Raw genomic sequence first — 7,830 nt, 5'->3', positions numbered from 1 at the left:
AATCATTTTCTCAGTGGACCAGTTCCTTCCTCATGGTTCAGCGGTGTCTCACTCACAGACTGGGGACACCCCTCTGACACACTGCTTTAGCCCACAAACATTCCACCTTCCCACATGCCCACGCCATTTTAAAGTAGTAGAACTGCAGCAGAGAACTTCCGCTGAAGCTGCTCTTTCCCCTTTCATACGCTCACGGTCCTCGGTAACTCAGGAGCGCTTGTGCTTTCACATATTAAAATATGTTGTACAAGCTGCTCAATGAAATCCCTACCTGTCATCCCCATTGGTAAGTGAATCTCACAGAAAATAGATAATAACCCAGTATTTAGGATTTGCATGCAAATGTTTCACCAGGCGTTGACACAATTCAGTGTACTTATACAGTTAGAGTGCAGCTTTTTAATAAACTTTTTACTTATTGTTTATGTCTTTCACCACTCACATGTCCATCCCATTCATTTCCCCATCCCTTCTTATCTGCCCTCTGCCCTTCCACCCTCCCCCACTAAAATAAAATAGAACAAACTTTGAGAGAAAAGAGAAAAACGGAGAAAAATCTCATGGTGGAAGCTGTAATGTGACACAGTGAGTCACACAGTTTAAAATGTGTAGATATTGCATTATTTGGAGAGCTTTGAGTTAAGTGAGATATTAAAAACAAGTTTTTATTGGTTTGTAATGAGAATATAGTTGAGCACATGTCCTTGTGCTATGCTTGAACATCCTTTGGATGTATACCCAAAAGTGGAATTGTTGGGGTCTTGAGGTAGGTTGTGATATCATTAGGGGCTGTACCAGCTTGTACTCCCATCAGCAGTGCGGGAGTGTTTCCTTTACCCTTTAGGTAACAGCATAAGCTATCATCAGTGTTTTTGGTCTTGGCCATTCTTACAGGTATAATTTGGAGTCTCAGAGTTGTTTTGATTCGCATTTCTCTGATGGAAGCCATTGTATTTAGAGGCTTAAGTGTGCAGAGGGGCTGCAGGGGTTCATGCAATCAGACACTCTGATTGGAAAAGATGCAAAAAAGAGAGGTGGATGATGAGATGACACGTGACACCAGCTGAATCTGCCGTCTCCCCGTGACCATAGTTGATCAGACCAGCAGCCTGGGTTTTCAAATGGATGAGAGACTCTGCTACACATTTCCTGAGACACACAAAAGGCCACCAAACACATGAACATGTACACAGTGTCACTTATCATTAGAGAGCTGAATTATCAACCGGCCTCGTATCACAATTCTATGACCACAAAAAATAAATAAAACTCAAGAAACTCCAAAATGCAAGTGAATCCAAAAAGTTTAGCTTATGCAAAACAGCACCGGTGTGGGCTGAGAGAAAGAAATGGGGAGCCATTGCTTAGACGGGAGAAGTACTAGCTTCTAAAGCAAATGAGTTCTGTAGGCCTAATGTATAGTACAGGGATTGTGACTGTACTTAGCAGTAATGCACATTATACTAGAAATTTTTTAAGACACTAAGTGTGTATTCCTGTCTCAAAAGGGTAACTGTATGATATGATGGATGTGGTCATTAGTTCTGTTGAGGTCATCATTTCACTATATACACATACATCAAATCAACTCTCTGTATCATATAAATCTGTACGTTTCTGTGTATCATTTATAAATTAATAGAACTGACAAACAGAAAAGTGATGGAATATTCATTACCATCAGTGTACACATTGGGAGTGGCCTGTCTAGTGATTCCCAGCCAAGATCCAGAGGAACAGACAAAAGTAACTACAATGGAATGTACTGGTCCTTTCCACATACTCTCCGTGCACAGCACCAATGTGAGGCTAATTTCCTACCCACTCCCATTTTACAGATTAAAACAGAGAGATGGAGACAATAAGGATTGTAGCTGTGGCTTGAATTTGTATTCTGCACACTGTTCTGAACTGTGGGAAAATGCTGGTAACTTGTTGAGAGACAGAATGAGTTGAGAAAAGAACGCACATTAAAGTTACTATCAGAGTGTTGATAAACTGGAACAAGGTTAGAAAACAATAAGGTTGTGGCCTTGGCGAGAGGACACCATTGCAATGTGGGGAGAGAAGTCCTAGTGTAGTCTGTTGAGAGTCTCTGGGAAGTTCAGAATCTTAACAGAGAACATAGATATCTATTCTTGGTGTTTTGTCTTCAAATGAATGGGAGAGAGGCAGCGACAGAGAGAGACGGATAGAAAGAAACAGAGAGACAGCGACAGAGCATGTGTGAGAGCAGATCCATGATATCTGGAAATGCAGATGGCAGAAGAGAAAGGGGCAGATAAAAGAGGGAAAAAAGTCAAAACAGAGTCAAAACACACCATTGACCCCAACAGCAATTGTAATGACCCAGAGAGACAAGGATAACGGGGTAGGCACAAATATGGGAAAAGCCCCTCACCTTGACTTTTGACTGGAGCAGTGATAATAAAAAATTTGGAGGGAGGCCTCACTGGCTCTCCTGGATCATAATACATAAACCATGGGAGTCTTGAACTCACAAAGATCTGCCTGATTCTCCCTCCTATGTGCTGGGATCAGATGTGTGAGCCACCAAGAACTGTCGAAGCTATTTTTAAAATATGTCTGCTGAACTGGCGGCTAGGCAACTCCAGAGGGTAAGGTCTCTACCTGCATGTCCCTCTCCGGGAACCAAAGGCAAGTAAGTGTCAGGGGACTACTTTATTTTTAGATGTGTGTGTGTGTGTGTGTGTGTGTGTGTATGTGTGTGTGTGTGTGTGTATGTGTGTGTGTGTGTATCTTGTGTGGAGGCTAGAGAATGACACTGGGATATCTTCTCGGATCACTTTTTCACCTTATTTTTGGAGTGAGTGTCTCTTCCTGAACCTGCAGCTCTCCATTTTTGCTGGACCGCCTGGTAAGCGAGTCCCAGGATCCACCTGTCTCTGTGTGTCAGTGCTGGTGATTCAGGCACACACTGCCACGAAAGGAATAGAGGGGAGGAAATTGGAGATGTATTGGCTCCAAACACATTATACCCATGTGCTAATGTCAAAAACAACAATAAAGGGAGCAAACAGGAAATGTGGAGGTATCAAAGACAAAAACATAGCACATTCAAATCCAAGATCTGATGACACATTGTTCACAATTGTACAGTCAGTCAAAACCTCCTTCTATAACATAGTGTGCAAGTTCTCATGAGCTGAACTGAGAGCTGTGTTCATGGAGAGAAAAGTTGGCAAAAGCACTGCAGCTTATGCACTTCAAGATCTACCATACCAAGGTCAAACAGAGGGCCTTCCTTGTATGCTTAGCTCAGGGTGCACGAAACCTTCTGTTCTTTTGGAAACAGGGCCACTACAGACTTCAGTTCAGCAAAGTTATATCATTTTCATTGGATATTGTTTGTTGGATCCTCCTGTAGGAGCTGAGTTAAAAGGTGACATTATACAAGCTTTGCCAAACAGAGAGAAAATTTCAAGGTTTCTGAAAGTCAACTAATGAAGCTTTATCCTAGGGAATTCTATATCCTAATATAAAAATAGGAATCAAGTAAAAAAATCTCCACTAATATTCACCTTTTACATGATTATATGAAAATATTTTTAATTTTTTCTTGGCAACCTAACTTTTAAAATTTTGCTTGTGCATATTTGAACATGCAAGTGCAATTGCACACAATTCTTTAAACAGGGTGTCAGATTACGTAGCTCTGAGTTACAGGCATTTGTGAACCAACCTACATTGCTGCTGGAAACCAAATCAAGATCCTCTGTGAGGAGCGACACGTGCTCTTAAACACTGAAGCAGCTCCTTTCAGCAATTTAATTTTTGATATGATTTGGAAAACAAACTATTTAACCAGAAACTACTGAAGCATGGAGGAATAGTGCCAGTCTGTGAACAATGGGTATTGAAACCCATTGAAAGAGCTGGGTGGAAGACATAATACCAAGTCCTAGGAACTGTGCACATGCTAAAAGGAAAATCCCAGGGCACAGTGATATACTGTTTAATAAATATTACTGGAAATGTCGAATTAAAAAGCTTAGCTAAAAATCAGAGATTTTTATGCCGTAATTATTTGAAGCTAAGGGGCAGCTTTGCAATGGGGAAGGGACCATTGCAGTGGGACACTGTTCTGTGATTCTGAGCTGTGTGTGTGGAGACACAGAACTGGCTTAGAGTGCAGGCTCCTCCTGGGACAGATGGGATGAAGTTGGGAAATGGTTGCTTCTCAAACCCAGCATACATGAAAGGATACTTTCTTTGCCCATTTTGTAAACATTCTGTCAGAATCTGTACCCTGGAAAAGGAAATGGCCTTTGAGCTCAGTTCTTCACACTGTACCAGATATAAATAAGTGCTTTGCTTCTGTATTCTTTTTGCCTTTTTTCTATGTACTTCTTCTCTTTTTAATTACTGTTATTTACTGAGACATTGTTTCTTGCAATGTGAGGTAAGAGTTTCTCATGGTCATGTACATGAGTAAAGGGGGGTTCAGAGTTGAGGTAACGCTTTTTAGTCTGTATAAAAAGTCATACGAACTAATGCTTATGATGTGGTTGTTCATACTCTGCATCTGGTGTCCTGATTTGCACGAAACCTTACCCAGGGACCCCAACTCACTAGACGTTGACATTTGTGGGCCTCTCATTTTAGGATGGAATTTTCCTTGGATGGAGAGATGTGATTGGGACTGGAAGGAGTAGTTGAGGGTGATAAGCAACTGAGCTTTTGAGACCATAGAGTTGAGACTTCCCTGCATGGGGCAGGTCATTCCTCTGGGCCTCTCTTCTAGGTCAAGTCTGTCAAGTTATAGGGCCAGCAAACAGCAGTGATTTCAGAGTTCAGATCACAGCCATGTGCAGGAACATGAGAGAAATTCATCTGGAACAAATGAAACATGGAGACACATCTGGAATTGGAGGTGGGGGAAACGTCCGACCTTAATGTGTAGTTGTGCCATCAAGTCTTACCTACATACAAAGGTACCAGAATTTCACTTTAAGTACAGCTGCATCTTTGAGACCCACCTGGCAGAAAGATAGAACAAACTTCTACAATTTGTCTCTGAACTGCAAACATGCATACGTGTTTTGTATATCAAATGTGACAAAATATTAAAATGTTTTGAATATATAAACACATATATTTAGATCATCCCACAAAATATTAGGTTTCATTATGGAATTATGAACTTATTTTTAATTTTATAAGAAATCACAGTCAAGAAACTTTGAAATTTTAAAGAGACCTTCAACTGTTAATATACTGAAAAAAGTTAAAGGATTTGGTATTTTGAAGGTCATATTCTTTTATGTTGTGATAGTAACGTAAGATATTGGGAATAAACAAGGAAACGTTATAGTTTAGAAGCTATGTATGTGTGTCAAGTCGGCAGAGGTCTACTGTAGTGGCCAGTTTGTCAACTTACAGAAACTAGAGTCATGGAGAGAAAGTGGACCATAGATGAAGAAATGCCTCCACCAGACTGACCTGTAAGCAAGTCTGTGGGGCATTTTTCTTGATTAATGAATGGTTGATGAAACAGAGCCCAGCCCACTGTGGGAAGTGCCCCCTGGGCAACTGGTCCTGGGTTGTAGAAGACATGTTGTTCAACAAGCCACAGAAAGACACTAAGCAGCTTTCCTCCATCTTTCCTGCCTCTGCTCCTGTTCAAATGCCTACTCTTGACTTCCCCCAATGATGGGCTGAGATTGGGACATGTAAGTCAAATCTACCTTTTCCTCCCTCAGTTGCTTTTGAAGTTCTTATCACAGCCATATAGAAGCAACATAGTACACTCACTTAGGTTACCTTTCAGATCTAAAGAAAACAAAGTATCCAGAGCACCTGTTTGCACGGGAGTCTCCAGGAATATCATTCACATATTCAGTATGACAGGAATAAATTCCAAGTTCTCTGTTCTTTGTAGGGTCTAGTTTTTACCCCAGGGTGTAGTGTCTCTGACAGAAACATGGCACCCAAGGAAAGACAGAGCAAAGAGAGAAAATATGCCAATACTGATGCAGTTTCAGCTTCACCTGTATTCTGATACAGTCAACATATTAGTCAGATCTGTACTTCTGAGAGCACAAGATCTCAGTTTATTCAGAGAATATATAATAACAGCCATATAAAAACACAAAAAAGAAAGTTCAAAGAAACAGGTAAACTTAATTTTAATATTTTATTTAATACAAATTGTCAAATCTCTGCACTTTTAACTTGTAAAAAACAAAAGTAAATTGCTTATTACACTGGAATTTTAGTTGGTTTTTGAAACTTTGTTCATTTTATCTTGATGCAAGCATTATTGAAAATATGTACAAATTTGAAAAGTTATATCACAAAAGAATTATGACACATAAATTACATCACATTTTTACATGCTTTTTCTTATTAATTTAGAAATACAATGTTACCACCAAAAAATTAATAAAAACAAATATTACTTGTCTTGCTATTTTCTCATTACATTTTGACTGTAAAATATAATTTGATCCCAGGCAGTGATGGTACATGCCTTTAATCCCAGAACGTGGGAGGTGGAGGCATGTGGATCTCTGTGAGTTTGAGGTCAGCCTGGACTACAGAGTAAATTCCAGGGCAGGCTTCAATGACACACAGAGAAACCCTGTCTTGAAAAACCAATATATATATAATTTGATACATTTACCAGAAACACTAATAAAAACAAAATTAATTTACTTTTTTTCTGTGGTCATCTGAAACCAAGCATGACCTCACTTAAAAAAGAAAACAATATAAAGAATTAAGCCATAGCATTTACTAATATATTTCAATAGGACATTATGTGTAAATTATTTCTTATAATCTATTCTTTTTGCTACACAGTGACTGAAACGCAGTTGTTTTGGCATCTCAAAAAATGCTAATTTTGTACCTTTACCATGCTTTCTGATGCAGTATGCATTTAAAGAAAATAACAATATAAGTAAGATATTTTTATGTGTTCGTGTTCATGTGTGGGAGAAGGCGCATGCACTTGACTATGTGTGTGTGCATGTGTGTGCGCGCAAGTGCTCATGCTCACACATGTATGCCAAAAGTCAATATCTATTTTTTTTCTTCTACAGATATTTCCCGAGGGCAGATCTCTCACTGAATGTAGAATGCACGTAATTGCTGGAATGTCTGGCCATGTAGCCCCAATGATCTTCCTTCCTCCACCTTTTCAACACTGGAGTTACAACTGTGCTCTTTAATGCTCAGCTTTCTACACAAAGGCTAGGTTGGGAGCGGAGCACAGGAGTGCTTGTGTGGTAAGCAACTGGGCGGCTGAGGCATTTCCTTAGCACTGTGTAATTATTAATTACTGACTTTACACCATTTGTAAGTAAATCTGGGACATACAAACTGAATTTATAATTATGTTATATTTTGGAGTATAAAGTCAGTTAGACTCAGTACTCAAACATGGCTAGTATGTATCATATGAAATGGGGCACAGCTAATGCAAAAGAGAAGCAAAATGTATATAGGGAATGATTTATCCAGCTAAGGAAATGTACAGGATCGATAGAACTGGGAGTAGAACAGGAGAACTAAAGTAGGGGGAATATTATGGCAAGGATCCTAAATCCCACATAAAAATTCATGGAACAAAGGCTAGGTACCCAACTGAAGACTTCATGGGAAGTAGTGGAAACTTTGCAGTTGGCCTACATCAAGGAATTGTCCAATTATAGTTGTGTTCTTGAGGTTATATTGAAACATCAGAGCCTCTGCTTGCCTTTTTCCTTGTCCACTACTTAATCTTGACGGTTTCCCCAAAGCAACCAAAAGCAGCCTATGGTAACTTAGGGGATGGAAACATTGTCTCAAAAAAAAAAAAAACCG

This window comes from Myodes glareolus, chromosome X (genome assembly GCF_982192425.1).
Source record: "Myodes glareolus chromosome X, mMyoGla1.1, whole genome shotgun sequence".
NCBI classification, from domain to species: domain Eukaryota; kingdom Metazoa; phylum Chordata; class Mammalia; order Rodentia; family Cricetidae; genus Myodes; species Myodes glareolus.
Note: the sequence above shows the minus strand (reverse complement) of the source record.